A 17,136-nucleotide genomic window follows, 5' to 3' on the forward strand; every position below is an offset into this window, starting at 1 on the left:
CTCTGTCTTTCATCACCTCCTTACCATCTTCATGGCCTAGGTCCAGCCTGCATTACTGAGATGGCCTCTGAAATGGTATGTCATTCTCTACCCTGCAGTTGGCTTGGTTTTTCTAACTCCCAATAATGCTCCTACATTAGTCAGGTTTTTTGTTTGTTTGTTTGCGGGCGAGTGAAACAAACTATATTAAGCAAATCAGGAAATTTGTTGGCGCATCTCACTGGGAAATCCAAAGATAGGAGTTTGGTGGGAGCCCCGGCTGGACCTAGAGTTTCAGATATACCCACTGCTGGGTATGTTGGTCACTGACAGGCCAGGACTCAGATTCTACCAGTGGCATGACCAGGCAGAAACAGAACATCTTCCCACACGGTTTTGGCAAAATGGTCCCAAGGAAGACCACAGGCCTATTGATGACTCAATCACTGATGCCGCAGTCAGGGGGGCCTTTCGTTGGGCTGACCTGGGTTACCCATCCATCCCTGTGGTGTGGAGGATGGAGTCAGCCCCACCCAAACCCCGTGAATGGGTTCCCTTGTTAGCCAGAGAGGAAAAGGGAGCCTTGGCAGGCAAACACAACAGATGTCCATGACATTCCGTGTTTAAAGTCTCGCACCAGCTTCCAAATGTCTTTGGATAATCACCAAACTCCTTAGCATGCCATATAGCCTTGTCTACCTGTACAGTTTTATTTCTGCCTCTCTTTTCCTTGACATCTTTCCTAAGGGTCAATTTAAGCAGCCTATCACAACTTCCTTCTAGCCTGTGATACCTTGTCTGTGATTCTGTAGCATCCTAAACCTCGGTATCCTAGCCCTGAACACACTTTTTTTGTGTAATCACTGTTTATCCGCCCTGAATTTACTAGTGAATTCTCTGCCCAAGAGCTTAAACTATACCTATGCCCTAACCCTACCCTAGTTCAAGTCCATCAGATTCATGGGGGTGGGGAATGGGAGGAATGTCTGTCTGTCTGTGTGTCTATGTGTCTATGTATCTATCTCACTCTTCCTAATCTCTTCAGGTAATTTTGAGATGCAAGTAGGCTTGAGAACCACTGAATTATACCATTAATGTTCTATTTAGATCTAACATTCTGTGATTCTAGCCCAAGATTTGGTAGGATTAGGTCTTCTGCTTTCCTCTTTTCTCCCTTCCTCTTTCTATTTCTGGCCATTGCATTTAGAGAGGTCAAAGCCATAGTTCTATTTAAAAAAATCAATACGAAATGGCCTCATTTTAATTTTAATTTACCTTCGGTGCTTTGAAACTGTCTCAGTGACACTGAGATTATCTGAGGTATTCAAGAATGAGTTACTTTGTCAGCTGCCCCTTTATACTAGCTCAGCCCAGCCTCTGCTCGTATGGGGCCCAGCTCTGGAGCTGTGCCTGTGGGCCCTTTATAATTATGTCTCAACAGCATGGCCAGTCAGGCCTACAGTGAACAGAGTCATTCAAGGCGCTTCCTGTAATGTTTCAAACTGTTGTGTTGTTGACATTCAGTGCATGTGTTTGTCATTGACACATAGGCTCTCATTCCAGCTGGAAAGCCTTGCCTTTCATGTAGAAGCTGTTTAAAGGAAATGTTTCTACTTATCTCAAAGCCAGAGAGAGAGTGGATGGGAGGGAGGAGTTGTTTGCCCACATCTTCAAACACACTGCATTTTGGGGATGCCAACAGAACTGTTTTAATTTGCTCCCCACAAAGGCAGACTTCTGCTTTTCCTGAGATCCTGACAGAAGAGTGTTTGTCTTTAATGTCACAAGACGAGATAGTGCAGCTGTGTTTATGGTGGGAGTTACCTGTAATTTATGTTCTAACTGAAACATTTAAGAAGATTAGCTGTTTCCTTTCATTTAAAGACCTGAAATCTGTTCTTCCCTTCCCTTCCCTTCCCTTCCCTTCCCTTCCCTTCCCTTCCCTTCCCTTTCTTTTTTAAGCTCAACACTCCTACAAATATTTAACCACCAGCAAGGTGGTTAGAAAATCAGGACTTTGGTTCTCTGGCACAGAGTTGGAATTATTAAAATGGCAGCATTTCAGAAGGTAAACATATACTTGTACTTAGTTTCAATCTAGAAAAGTATAAGCAAATGAGGCAAAGCTAACCATACTGGCTATCTAAATGAGAGGAGGACATTTTTTTAGGTTTCTGAGACCCAAGCTAATCACATCACGTGCCTCTCTTCTCCCTTATTCATGTCCCTTACTATCTTGTTATAGTTCAGATCATACTAAATCTTATTATCCTGAAAAATTGACTTCCAAGGATGTTAGGGACAGTGAGCTGGGTTAACACCTCCCAGGGTTTGGGATTTGGAAAAGGGGTGCAAGTAATTGTGGACTGATTGACTATACTGGAACCCCAAGTGTTTGTTTTATAAGCACTAACAGATTCCTCCCCTCATCTGACCCAGTCTGAAATATATTTTTTTCTCATCTAGGAACTAGAGAGGAAAACTCAATTTCCCCTTCCACTACTAAAGGAAATCAGAGCCCTTTGTTCACAATTATCTTTTAGGACCTTTTCTCTAAAACTCACCTTCCATTGAAGCGTTTACTAGAATTGCCAACAAAAATTAATATGTAGCATCATTTACTCATTAACTTAGCAAGCATTTATGGAGTACCTACTGTATCTGCACATTGTGTAAGGAATAAAAAGATGAGAGTGGGCTATGTTGACACAAATACATTTAATAAATTATAAATGCTTTAATAAGTCAATGAGCAAATTTGCTGCTGGTCACAGATATAAAGAAAGACAAAATTCTTCGATGAGATCTAGATTTAGTGTAACTGATAGTTTCTTGTTCTATGACTCTTGAGGCCCTCTGTCAAAAATCAAAGAGGCTTATCTGGACTGATTCATTTTTGTTAGCCCATGTTGTCTTACAGTGGTGTTATCTTTGTAAATAAAATTGTCCAAATTCTCAGCGATTGTCAATTCTAGAATTTTCCTGGGCATCGGTTGTCAATTTCACTGGTTTGTACTTTTCCAAATCTTTATCTGAACATTGTTTGATCATTTATGTTTCCCCAACTTTCCTCTACAGGCAGCAACACCGACAATATGACTATTTCATAATGAAGCCATCAGCAGTATGGGAGTTCACGGCCTTACACTAGTGTGGACAAAGTCAATATGACCATTGGGTTACTGAGCATGTCAGAAGTGCACTTCATCCACACTCTTCCCACAAAAATGATCCAGAATTGGTAGGTAGATTCCCCTTGGCCATTTAGAAATCTCTAACCAAAACGCCTTTCTAGGCACTAGAAATTTAGTCTGAATTTGCTTTTTTTTTAAGTTTATTTTTGAGAAAGAGAGAGAGAGAGAGAGAGAGTGAAGGGCAGAGAGGGAGGAGACCGAGAATCCTAAGTGTGCTCCGTATTGTTAGCACAGAGCACAAACTCGTGAACCAGAACCATAAGATTGTGTGACCTGAGCCAAAATCAAGAGTTGAGTGCTTAACCGAATGAACCACCCAGACACCCCTGGAATTTGTTTCAAAAATTATTATAAAGACCTCTTTGTTCTGTTAAACAATTTTTTGGTAAGTCTAAAATTATTTCAAAGGAAAAAGTTAAAGATAATATAATTTATTCAGTTCATTCGTCACTGATTATTGGACATTTAAATTGTTTCTAAATATTATTTTCTTTTAAAATTTATTTACTTTGAGGGAGAGAGAGAATAAGCAGGGGAGGGGCAGAGAGAGAGGGAGAGAGAATCCCAAGCAGGCATCGTGCTGTCAGTACCAAGCATGATGTGGGGCTTGATCTCATGAACTGTGAGATCATGACCTGAGCCGAAATCAAGAGTTGGATGCTTAACGAACTGAGCCACCTGGGAGCCCTATAAATTTTCTTTTTTGAAAAAATACTTTTGGAGTGAATATCTTTGCCATAAATTTTTATGTATATCCTTATTAGTTTCCTTATAATACATTCCTAGAAGTGAAATTGTTGGGTCAAAGTGTATGCATTTTTTACATCTATTATCAAACTATTCTGTAAATTTCCCTTAATACTACCATTGGCTCTTATAATTTGTAAAGTATTTTTCAATTTCATAGAAAAAACAGTGGTACTTCACTGTTTTTGTTTATTTATTTGAAGAGAGAGGGAGAGAGAGAGGGGGAGAGAGAGAGAGAGAGAGAGAGAGAGAGAGAGAGAGAGAGAGAGAATCCCAAGCAGGCTCCATCCTGTCAGCATAGAGCCTGGTGCAGGGCTTGAACTTACAAACTGTGAGATCATGACCTGAACCAAAACAAAGAGTTAAACACTTAACTGATGGCCACCCAGACACCTCTATTGTTTTAATTTACATTTCTTCTATTACTGAAGAAAATCCTAATCTTTTTCTGTTTATTACACATTTATACTTTGTGTGTGTGTGTGTGTAAATTACCTGTTCAGGACTTCTACATGTTTTACTTTTGGAAGTGTTTCCATTTATCATAGTGATTTGTATTAAGTCATTGATGTAGTTCCAACGTTTGCCCTTATGTTGAGAAACTCTCCCAGTTGACAACCTTGGAGATTTTATGTTTAATTTGTTAAGATAGTGTGAGAGTTTTATTTGTCTTTAAAAAAAAAATAAACATCTCTTCAGGAATTGAAAGAATAACAATATTTGAGCCACAGGATCCAAGTAACATCCCAAATCAGTTTGCTCCACTGGTAATCACGCTTTATCTTTAGATTTTCACTTTTTTTGATCAGAGGGAGAGTTTCTGGTCAATACTGCTCTCTCAGGGAGTGGTAGGGCATGAGAATGAAACATGCCATCTATGATCTACTAGCTCATGTCCCCATGAGGACTCTTCTGTCTTGCCAGCCCCCCTTTTCTCTCACCCATGGCTTTCTGGGAATTCAAATAAGACTTTTCATCTTTCTTCCTATCAGTCCTCCTCATATATGGACACCTCCCAGGGGTCAGGCTCCTTTTTGTCCCTGCATCTTTTCTCTAAGAACCCTGTGTCATTTCCACCACCCCTGCCACCTTCAGTTAATTTGTCCAGAAAAGTCTCCCATGCTCCCAGCCCAACTTATCCACTTAGAAAGTTCCTACTCATTTTTAGGACTTAGGCTAAAGGCTCAACTGTAGTCATGCTGAGAGGTGATGTGATTGCCAGGGGGGTGCACAGACAGCTTAGATATGGCACTGGTAGATTTTAAGTCCCTTATAAATAGAACTGTGACTTACATACAGCCCATAGTTTATGCAGCTGATTTTTGTTACTTTTGACACTTCTCTCATATTATAGTTATAATCTGTTTTTTCCTGTGAGAAGTTGGGGGACATGTTTCCTGATCCCTGTGCCTCACACTTCCATCCACTTCAGTGTGAATTCTTCTCTTGCTTCCTGGGCAGGCTCCAGTCTCTGGTGGCCTCGTATAACATTGTATGCGTGTCTCTCTTAAAATACTCCCTTGATGTCTTGACACTTCTCCCTTTATACTATTTTCCGTGCCTATTAAAATGTAAGATCTGTCAGAGCTTGCTGTATGTCTTATTCATGTTTATGTTTTCCTCAACCCAGGTGGTGCCTGATAAATGGAATGTGTTCCGTGAAAGTTTAGCATTGTTAGCATTGTGTCTATCTCTATAGAAATGATTACGTTTGTTGCGTGCAGCAATTGAGAAATGTGAATTTTACTTTATATCCCATAGTTTGTGAACCACACAATACATATATATTATGGAGAAAGTAGGAAGTGCTGTTAAATGAAAAGAAGAAAAGGAAGCTCTTCTTCTGTGATTATATCTTCTAGAGAGTACCACTGTTAATATTTGGGCATCTATTCCCCCAGAATTTGAAGATGATGATAATGAAGATGATGAAGGTAATTTTTTTGAGTACTTCCTGTGTGCCAGGTATTACACAGATTTTCTCACCGAATCCACATGTTAACAGTATGTGATAGGGTGGCTACTGTTTTCTGCATTTCGGAATGGAAGATGTGAAGGCTTAGGGAGGTTAAATAACGTGCTCAAGATCCTATGACTGACAAATAGCTTAGCCTGGACTTGAACTCACACAGTATGAGCCTAAGCACACGTGAGTCAAGATAGCACGTTGTTCAAACTGCACATCAACAGAGCCAAACTTCCTGGGTTTAAATCCCAATAAGCTGTGTGGTTTTAGGCAAGCTAATTAATCTCTCTGTGCCTCAATCCTCATTCTCTTGTTTTAAAAATGGACTTAATATGATATTAACCCCAAGCTCCGCACAAAATTGGACTGAGGATGAGAGAAAATCATTTATGCGAAGTATTTAGAACCTATAGTAAAATTCGAATAACTTTTCTGTAACCACAACTTTGATACCAAGAATTCTCACAAATACTTGTTACCTCATATGTTACTATATATATTAAATAAAAATCATCACATTGTAATCCTCTGTTATCTATGTATTTACTATGCTATGAATGTCGCTTTAATTAATAAATATATTTGTACCACATCATTAATAGGACCATACAGTATTCTACTCTTTGAATACACCATAATTTATGTAACCAATTTCCTATTCCTCTAGGATGAGAGCTTCATGAGATGGGGACTGTTCTAAGCCCTGCCCTGTGGTTTTCCTATGCCTACAACAGAGCTAGCACAAGGTAGGCACTTATTGAGTGAATGAATGAATACTCTTGAAGTTATTTTCAATTTTTCACTATTAATAATATTTTAAAAAATTTACTTACTTCTAGGAGGTTTTGAAGTTTTAAAATTTTCTTGTAGTGTAATATACAACCTTCTGGTTACTGCTTAAGAACCAAAATGTCATTCCCACAGTGATGTAAAAACATGTTGCGTCTAAGGATGCCCATTTGGTTGAAGAGCAAAAATACTGAAGCTGAAGTAAAGATGCATGGTTATGTTTAAAATAATAACTTTAAAAAGTCTCTTTCATGAGATTGTTTTCAAAGAGTGCTTTACCATGTGGGCAAATTTTAACAAAAATTGCTCAAATTAGCTCCAAGTACAATGACATGCATAATGCTTTGATTACACATATGAAATTCATTTAGTCAAAAGAGACTTTGAGTAGGAAAAATGCAACTTTGTAAGAAAAAAAAAAAAAACAAACCCATTACTATAATGATAGAGTAGCTCCCCCAAGATCTAATCACATGCACATTTAGAAGAAAGCATTTTATAGTCTCTGTAACAGTAACATCTGGTGACTTCCTGACTGTTCCACAACATCTTGACTCCGCTTCCAAAATTCCATTTTGTGTCATACAAATCTGTAAACTTGCCTGCAAAGATGTACTTGGACTGAACTTGGACTGAATTTTCCACTGAACTTAAAAAGTGTGCTACTATTCCTCAGTACCTTGAGTTAGGGTGGAATATAGTAATGAATGGGAAGCCAAGATGAATGAGGCTAGGAGAGCCACGTCGGTGTTATGATGTAGTTAACATCTTGGAGATGTTAAGGAGGTGATGAGACTGGCCAAAAGAACTTACCGAGCAGAGAAGGAAGATAAATAGACTCTGACTAGCTTGAGGAACAGACATAGCAAAGGGAGGAAGTCTAGAATCCAGCCAAGAGTATGCCTTTATGTGAGAATGCGTCACAAGTATATTATGCTTCTTGATGGCTGTAACTTAATTTTATTTTTTGGCATTGAACTGAAGTGTAAACCGTGTAATCCAGTTCGCTTCCTCACGTAGTATTGAAGTTGCTTCAGACTTGGTCAGTTTGTGTTTCATTTTGATTTTGTTCAGTATGAAAATGATAGTCCCTGGCTCCCTGCAAGTGGTCTGAACAATATTTTTTCCAAATAGCTGCTGTAGTTAGATCAGTTGGTGCCAAGACTCTGAAAACTTAATAAGAGACATTAGAGACCTGTGAACAATGGTTAAGCAGTTAACGAGGCATTGTAGAAGGAAATAAGCCATTGACATTTTGGCCTAAAGTTGCACTCACAACCTAACTGAACAGCAGAGTGTGAAGTAAAAATAATCTTACTATGGTGTTCTGGTGCACTTGGGTGGCTCAATCAGTTACGTGTCCGACTCTTGGTTTCGGCTCAGGTTATGATCTCATGGTTCGTGAGTTGGAGCCCCGCGTCTGGCTGTGTGCTGATGGCGCGGAACATGCTTGCGATTCTTTCTCTCTCCTTCTCTCTCTGCCCCTCACCTGCTCACTCTCTCTCTCTCCTACAATAAAAAAAAAATAAACTTAAAAAAAAAATCTTACCATGGTTTCCTTTCCTTCGTCTTCTCTCTTCATTAGTTTGCTTCTCCATTTTTTCTCCCGTACTCTCCTTCTGAGTCTTTCTCTCTTCCTTTCTCCCCTTTAAATGTGTTTCTCCTTTACTCCTACATTCTCCTTACTCCCTCCTCTCCACTGCTGTACCCTTGCATCGCTTTTATTATTTTCACTTTCTTCACCCACCCCTCCACACAGTTTTTTAACTGCCCATAGAGCTAAAGAATTAGTGAAATAGAGGTTTATGGTTTGTAATTTAAAAAAATAGTTTGAGGAGAGTGTTTACTTTTCCAAGGAAAAAATTGTGCTTCGCTTTTTTTCTGATCTTCGTTTTATTCCCTAATGGAAAGCACTGGAATAAAATCTGGCACAGAAGAACCAGTACCTTAAATCTTAGCAATTAGTATTCCCTTGATTCAGTTTTCCCCTTCGGATCAGTTGACCTTGAAAGAAGAAAGATCTCCTGTGTCTTCTCTAAACAACTAAAGATGGGCAGTTGCTGTTGCCTCTATAAGTGCTCTTAAAGATGGAGTGTCGCTGGTTTCCCAGCTCCCTGTTTCAGTGTGTCGTTATTATCATGTCTACCCAGATTTTCTTGCCGTGTAGTTTGCGCTCACGTTCTTTTGTCTGAGCCTTAGCAGAAAGAGCAAAGGGACAATGACCTCCCAGAGGTAACAGTTCAAGTTCTAGAAAATGGCTTCAAGATCACCTTTGGATCTTTTATAGCACAGTCCATGGACAGAGCATGGGCTCTGGAGCCTGACACTTGGGTCCCTGGGTGAGGCATTTACACCCTCTCTGCATCTGATTCCTCAACTATTAGAGAACATTCAGGGGACTGTTGTGATAACGAAAGGTATGTAAACTGTCAGAACACTTAGCATGGCACCCACATGTGGTGAGATACTGAGAAATGGGGGCAGAAACCTCTGGAACCCCCACAGTAGGAGGCTCTACCCATGGGAATGCTCCTGATTGTCCCTCCTACCTCTACATGACCCATAAACAGTGAGTGTGATCTGAGAATATTAAAATCAGAGAGATCAAAGAGCATTAGATATTGAGAGGAAGGGAGAAGCAGAGATAGCCAATTGGCCTCCATACCTCGTGCCTCTGTGCATAGGGACCAACCCCCTCTTTGGTAGATGTGTGACTACATTTGGGAGCTTTCCAATATGGATGTAGGAGAAATGGTGGGCCTGTCATTTGCCGAATTAACTTTTTTCAAAAGGCCTATGGAAGAAGCCCTGCCCCTGGAGTTGCCCCTCCTCTGCCCGCCTCCCCCTCCCCGAGGCATGGCACAAGTATCTGGTTGGTGAAGAAGCCCAGCAAATGTGATAAACTGACTCTCTCTCTCTCTAGAGCCTGCTTTGGATTCTGTGTATCCCTTTCTCTCTGCCTGCTCGTGCTGTCTCTCTCTCTCTCTCTCTGAGAAATGAATAAACGTTAGGGGTGCCTGGGTGCCTCAGTTGATTAAGCATCCGACTTCAGCTCAGGTCGTGATCTCACGGTTTGTGAGTTCGAGCCCCATGTCAGGCTCTGTGCTGACAGCTCAGAGTCTAGACCCTGCTTCGGATTCTGTGTCTCCTTCTCTCTCTGCCCCTCCCCCACTCATGATCTGTCTCTCAAAAATGAATAAATGTTAAAAAAATGAAAAAAAAAAAGAATTAACATTAAAAAAATAACAAAAAGAAGAAAAGAAAAAAAACCTGACTCTCTTTCAAGTGTAAGAATTACACAAGACAATGTTCTGTGTGTTTGTGTGGTTGTGCATGTGGGTGTGTGTCATAAAGCTCATAGAATCAAATTCTTCTCTTAGCAATACTTGAAATGCTTCTAAGAGTTAAAAAATCTCAATTACAGTTTCTTGGTACTTTCATTAAATTAACCTTAAAATAGACTGAAACCAATGCAGTCAGGAAATGTTTTTATGGAAATTTATGTTGGCTAAACTCTGAAGGTTTCAATAGGTCTTTTTTTTTTTTTAATATTTATTTTTGAGAGAGAGAGTGCATGTGCGTGCAAACGGGGGGAGAGGCGGAGGGAGGGGGGAACATAGGATCCAAAGCAGGCTCTTTACTGACAACAGAGAGCCCAGTGCGGTACTGGAACCCATGAACTGTGAGATCATGACATGAGCCAAAGTCAAGTGCTTAATCAACTGAGCCACCCAGGGGCCCCGAAAGCGATTTACTTTCTAACCAAATAAACGGGAATGAATTCAAAAATTTCTCTATAATGACATCACTTTTACTTGCTTTTATTATGCTTTCCTGGGTAAAGGAAGGAGAGTTGTATTATGACTGGTGGCTGGGAATTTCCCCTGACCCAAGATGTGAACATTGTTGGTCGCAGCTATCGTGAACAGTTTCCATGAAGATAAAACTGCAGAAAATGGGACGCATTGGGCCAGTGTTGATTCCAAAGTAGAGCCATAATGCTTTCATACATCGATGTTCTGTTTGCCGAAATTCATCTTTCTCAGAAATGCTTATGGATGTAGGGTCTCGATGAGTGACAGAGTGAGAAAATTGATCTTTTGAGGGATCTGTATATGGTGTAGTACAAGATCATTCTAGTGCTGTCAAGACAACAAGGAGATAGAAGTTAGACACCAAAGGGGGGCATATTAAAGCCGTAGAAAGCTAGTCTTTAAGGAAACCAAGAGACGATGATACTGGTCCTCGGAATCTGAAATGGTATAAGAAACTGAGTTTGAGGGGCTGTCTTCAGGCCATAGACCTTAAAGATGTGATGAGCTAGGCTGGGGAAAGGGTCTGAGTCCATTCACTGGTATTTCCTTTGCCTCACAGTTTTAGGAGAGAAAGGAGGGTTAGGTAAGAGAATGGGATAGTGAGAGGAAATAATGGGAGACATAGTGTCCGTAGTTATCCTGTACTCGTAAACATCTTGCTGAGTAGCCCGAGAACGCAAGGCCAACATCACTTTATACCCAGGCCATTTCTCAGGACTGTGTTTGCACTCAGCAGCCTTAAGAGATAAGTAATGTCTGCCTCTGGGACAGAGTGGAGGCTTGCTTCCAATGGAATGATGAGTTCCGCAAGTTCTGTGTTCCTTGCCTTTAGTGCCACCAATGTGTGCAGAAGTCCCTCTGGGCCCTCTGTCCCTCTGTCCCTCTGTAGGATTTGAAAGACAAGTGATGTGCCAAATACTAATGCTCATACTGCATGCTTTGCCATGAGTAAAGTCCTTTGTCTCTAACCCAGAGATCTCGTGTCTTCTTCCAGCATCCTGGAAACAGTAATGAGCTTATTTATTATTTTGTAGATATGTTGAAATCAAGCCTCAGACCTAATGGAAAGGAATACAAATGTTTACAGAAAGGTTTTTTAATTCTTTTTAATGTTTATTTATATGAGAGAGAGAGAGAAGCAGAGTGTGGATAGGAGAGGGTCAGAGAGAGAGGGAGACACAGAATCCAAAGGAGGCTCCAGGCTCTGAGCTGTCAGCACAGAACCCAATATGGGGCTCGAACTCAAGGCCTGTGAGAACATGATCTGAGCCGAAGTTGGATGCTTAACCAACTAAGCCACCCAGATGCCCCTCCAGAAAAGTTTTGAAAGAACTTGAGTCTTCACTAATGTATTCTCTTTTTCTCTGTCCCTCATGAAGTTGTTCAACCATCTTTAAAAAACATTCATAAACTCTGAGGTTCTTGGCAATGCTATAGATAGAATTCTTGGACTCCTTAACTTTGACCCCCAAAGTCACTGAACTTCCTGAATTCTTCTGAGGCACATGAAAGACTTGATGAGAGCACTGATGTTTTTGATACTAGACTGATGGGGTCTTGGAGGTGGTCCAGCTATTCTTGCCTTTAGGCTATACTGAAATCTGGCTGTTTTTCCAATATCTCCACAGAATGAGTGAGTTTAGCCACATACCTTCAGGATTTTTTCCCTCTTAGGACATTTTTCTGCTTTATAATTTAAATAGAATAAAAAGAATGAAATGGCTTATCATTTAAAAATTTTCCTTTTGTGGCCTTCTGTGGGTATTTAGAAACGGATCATACCCTGAGAGCAAAAAAAAAAAAAAAAAATCTTGAAATTCACTGTCATTGTCTTTTCTCAAGGCTGAATGGTGTTCCAATTTTCTTTAAAAATCTTTCACTGTGAATCTCATTCCTGTAACTATTTTCTGCTGGGTTCCTCAGGGAAAATGGGAAAAGAGCTTTACTTGTATGTGCTCAAGATCTTTTGATCTTGCTTAACCCTTACGTACATTTTCGTTCTGCCAGAGACTTCTGTGAGTACCATTTTCTAGGGGTTGTATTAAGCTGATTCTTCAGTGGGGTCATTGAGATGATTAAGTTCTAAGACTACTTCCAATGTAAGGTTTTTGAATTTATATTATTTGGGGATCCTATATCCCCAGTGCGTGTACACTTCTGTAGAGTATCATCATCCTCTATGACCAATTTGCCATGACCAATTTGCATGACTAATTTGCCATGGTTTGTCTAAAAGACAAAGTGCTTCCAAATATGCACTTGAACAGGAGACCCCACCATTTCTACAAGCTTCCCTTGTAGATAAGCCTTGTCTTGTGCTTCAGTTTCTGGTAAACTCATTACGATTGATATTGTTGCAGTTAAGAAAAATCAGTTTTTATTTTAAAGGTCAAAACAGGAGCTCCTGTGAGGCTTAGTCAGTAAAGCGTCCCACTCTCGGTTTTGGCTCAGGTCATGATGATCTCATGCTTCATGAGATCGAGCCCTACATCGAGCCCCACGTGCTGTCAGCGTGGAGCCTGCTTGGGATTCTCTCTCTCTCTCTCTCTCTCTCTCTCTCTCTCTCTCTCTTTCTCTCCCCCTACCCTGCTCGTGTGAATTCTCTAAATAAACAAACAAACAAACATTTAAAAATATATTAAAAAATAAATTTCAAAACGGAGCACATATGTATAGGGTCCCATGTATTAACTTCCCACCATAGTCTGATAGAGAAATACTGAAACCGAATTCTTTTCTCTCCTTTTGCCTTGAATTTTTCAAGCTGTGCAGCCAAAAACAGGTCATGGTTTTCCTTTTGACTTTCTCAGTCATTCACTCATCAGTCAACAAATGTTTATTTGAGACTTAGCTCGTGCAGGCAGCTGAGATTTAATCATCTGACTGAGTATAGTAACTGATCGTGTCGCTGTTTGCCATCAATTCTTTGTTTTTTCCCTTTCATTCCTTAGTGACCTTTCTGTGATATAGGATTTCTTGGGTTAGTGTGGAGTTAACATGAATAATTATGCAAGCATGGCCTTTGAGACTATCTTGAGAGAAGATCATTAAAACTCTGCTCGATTAGCTACTTAGTCGGGAAGTTTTTTTTTTTCTATGAATTTTATTTCTGCTCTTAGAAACATTACTTTGGCTGTTACTGTAATCAACAGTTTTAAGAGTTATAGCTAGCAATCTACTGACCATTAAAGCATTGTATTTTGCCTGCAAATCATATTTAGCCGAACTTTAATAGCTTAAATGGAGTCAGAAAAACGATGTTGTAGAATGGCTTTTTTTTATATGAAAAGATATTTACCAGTGATGATTTTCATTTTCTTCCTCTGGCTCATATTCATTTTCTAATTGTTTTATTGTTAATGCCTATGAAACTGATATGGAATCTATTGCTTAGAGTTATGGGTTTTTTAAAAAAAATTTTTAATGTTTATTCATTTCCAAGAAAGAGAGAGACAGAGACAGAGCATGAGTTGGGGAGAGGCAGAGAGAGAGAGAGGGAGACACAGAATCTGAAGCAGATTCCAGGCTCTGAGCTGTCAGCACAGAGCCCGATGCGGGACTCAAACCCATGAACTGTCAGATCATGACCTGAGCTGAAGTCTGATCCTTAACCAACTGAGCCACCCAGGTGTCCCTAGAGTTACAGTTTTTAATTGTTGAAAGGGTCAATACAATCCGATAAGGCTTCCTGTGATCTTGCCATATTTTGAAAAAACCCAGTGTCACTGATGTTAATATTGGAGTATGTGAAAAAAACCACATTCTTGTTTATACTTTAAATCTTCTTGGCCTCCATGGCCACTGTAGAATCAGATGACCAGATGTGTGTGGACTTCGACCAGCTTCCTGCAGGTACAGTCTGACTGCACCTCACCCAGGCCCTGTGCCACATGCCTCTCACTCCCTACCCCAGAGATTCTCTGAGACTGCAGGCTGAAACACCTAGCAGAAGCCCGCTGGGCATTCATGTGTATGTACGGTATCTGGGTGAGGGAGCTGTTGCCCCTAGAAATGTGACTCAAGGTTGATCCAGTTGGGCATGACAGCCTAGGACTTTGACTCTTTCTTTTTCCCCAAGTAAGTAGATCTCATTATTTATTTAATTTATTTTATTGAGGTATAGTTGACCTGCAATATTACATTATTTTCACATATACAGCATAATGATTCAACAAGTCTCTACGTTATGCTGTGCTCATCAGAAGTGTACTACCCTCTGTTACCACACAGTGATATTACCATTGCATTGACCGTATGTCGTCTGCTGTACCTTTTATCATCATGACTTACCATTACACAACTGCAGGACTGTGTTTCCCGCTCTCCTTCACCCGTTTTGCCAATCCATCTCACCCCACTCCCCTCTGATAATCATTAGTTTGTTCTCTGTATTTATAGGTCTGTTTCTGCTTTTGTTTTTTTATTTGTTTTATTTTTTTGATTCCTCATATAACTGAAATCATTTGGTATTTGTCTTCCTCTGGCTTATTTCACTTAGCATTATACACTCTAGGTCCATCCACATTATAGCATATGGCAAGATCTCATTCTTTTTTATGGCTGAGTAATAGTCCATTATCTATGTATCGATCGATCTATCTATCACTATCTATTTATATCTATATCATCTATATCTATATCTCGTATTTTCTTCATCCAATCCTTTATGAACGGATACTTGTGTTACTTCTATAGATTGGCTATTGTAAATAATGCTGCAATAAATGTAGGGGTTATATATCTTTTCAAATTAGTGTTTTCATCTTCTTCGGGTAAATGCCCAGTAGTTAAATTACTGGATCATATGATATTTCTATTTTTAATTTCTTGAGGAACTCTCATACTGTTTTTCATAGTGGTGACACCATTAGGGTTTCTTTTTCTCCATATCCTATGTTTTCTTCTAGGAGTTTTATGGTTTTGTGTCTTACCTTTGGGTCTTTAATCTGTTTTGAGTTTCTTATTGTGTATGACAAAAGGAGGGGGGGTACAGTTTCATTCTTTTTTGCACGTAGCTGCCCAGTTTTCCCGGCAGCATTTATTGAAGAAACTGTCTTTTTCCTGTTGCATATTCTTGTCTCCTTTGTCAGAGATTAATTGACCATAGGACTTTGACTCTTGAAGGCATGGTAGAGAGATGCCTCATCAATGTGTGTACTGTTGTGAAGTTTTTATTCTTCTTAATAAATAAAAGCAATGTGATATTCAGCTTAAATTTTTAGTTTTTCTTGGGGTTGTCTTTTGGAAAGATGAGTGTAAAGGGCAGAGAACCGTTAAGTATCAGTACGATACCGTTCTAGGATTTGATGCTTAACGGCCATGGGGCTATTTTATGGGTGTTTTGAATTAATTGTATGAACTAAAACTCAACTGGGTGATTTATGATAAAGCTACTGGAGTGCCTTTCTTTCTGTCCCTTCCTGTGGGTCAGTTAGTTCTGGGTGTTAATGATCACAAAGGCGGAATGTAAAAATTTCCGTACGTGAACAAAAAAAAGGAAGATTTTGTTGTTATATACTATTGACTCAGTTCACACATGGCGGCAGAAGGATCTGATATTTGCTTGTCTTTCCCAGACTGGAAGACAGCAGGAAGGATCTGGATGGATCTAAATGGGTCTGGTTAAAAGATACAGGGAGACCCAAAGGAAAGACCCAAGGCCAGGTACTGCAGTCTGAGACTGGAAGTCTACATCAGGAAGGATAGAGAGGTGACCTTTGGATGGGAGCTCAGGATGAATTTTGGAGAAATGGAGATGTGTAATGGGGATATTTGGAGAGAAATACTTTGTGTGTGATAGAAACCATCTCCATCTCCCCCAAGACATCACAAAATCCATATTGCTTCCTGATGTCTATGGGGTAGATAATCTCTTCATTGTGGAGGAGGTGAAGTATAGGGTGAACAGGGAGACAGCATGTAAAGACAGTCAACACTTGGATGATAGAAATCAGTTTTGTAAAATCTTATAAATGTTATTTTTTACTGTCCTTAACTGGGGCTCAGTTGGAGCTGTAAAAAGATTCATGCCTGAAGGCTCTTTTCTTATGTTAGATCTATTTTCAAATATATTTAGTTTATTTCCATTAAGGGAGGACTAGCATTTCCTAAGGACCTACTGTGCTCCAGTCACTAAGCCAAGTACATACCATGGTGGGGGAGTGGCTCAGTGGGAGTTTCCTACCCTGGTGGGAGAAGTATTGGGTAAGGGGGTTCATTTAGAATCGTCTGTGGATTGTACTAACAAAAGACAAGTTGACTTTTAGTCAGTTTTATTATTGTTTCTGAATTCTCTATGTAGTGTATCAACTTTTTACCTATACCTGGGTGAACATCTCCTTTCAGTACCCACCCTGGTATGCCACTGCTTTGAACTTTTCATATATTATCTATTTTAACTTCTTTTTTTAAAAAAAAATGTTTATTTTTTGAGAGAGAGAGAGAGAGAGAGAGAGAGAGAGAGAGAGAGAGAGAGAGAGCGCTTGAGCAGGGGAGAAGCAGAGAGAGAGGAGGACAGAAGATCCAAAGTGAGCTCTGTGCTGACAGCAGTGAATCTGATGTGGGGCTTGAACTCACGAACTGTGAGATTATGACCTGAGCTGAAGTCAGATGCTCAACCGACTGAGCCACCCAGGTGCCCCTACTT

At 39.9% G+C, this 17,136-nt stretch overlaps 1 protein-coding gene across 2 annotated transcripts in view; it reads left to right on the top strand.

Annotated features, from left to right (window-relative positions):
- FREM1 (FRAS1 related extracellular matrix 1) overlaps positions 1-17,136 on the top strand; it is a 285,770-nt gene that overhangs the window by 34,266 nt on the left and 234,368 nt on the right. The window contains exons 1-4 of one of the 2 annotated variants that reach the window (XM_047830262.1): positions 1,983-2,047; positions 3,058-3,220; positions 5,682-5,854; positions 6,554-6,632. The gene's annotated coding sequence lies outside the window, so the exon portion shown is untranslated. Of the gene's footprint in view, positions 1-1,982; positions 2,048-3,057; positions 3,221-5,681; positions 5,855-6,553; positions 6,633-17,136 lie in introns of those variants that run through there. The other variant, XM_047830267.1, reaches the window with a different exon arrangement.

The sequence above is a fragment of the Prionailurus viverrinus genome, chromosome D4, assembly GCF_022837055.1.
Source record: "Prionailurus viverrinus isolate Anna chromosome D4, UM_Priviv_1.0, whole genome shotgun sequence".
In the NCBI taxonomy this organism is placed as follows: domain Eukaryota; kingdom Metazoa; phylum Chordata; class Mammalia; order Carnivora; family Felidae; genus Prionailurus; species Prionailurus viverrinus.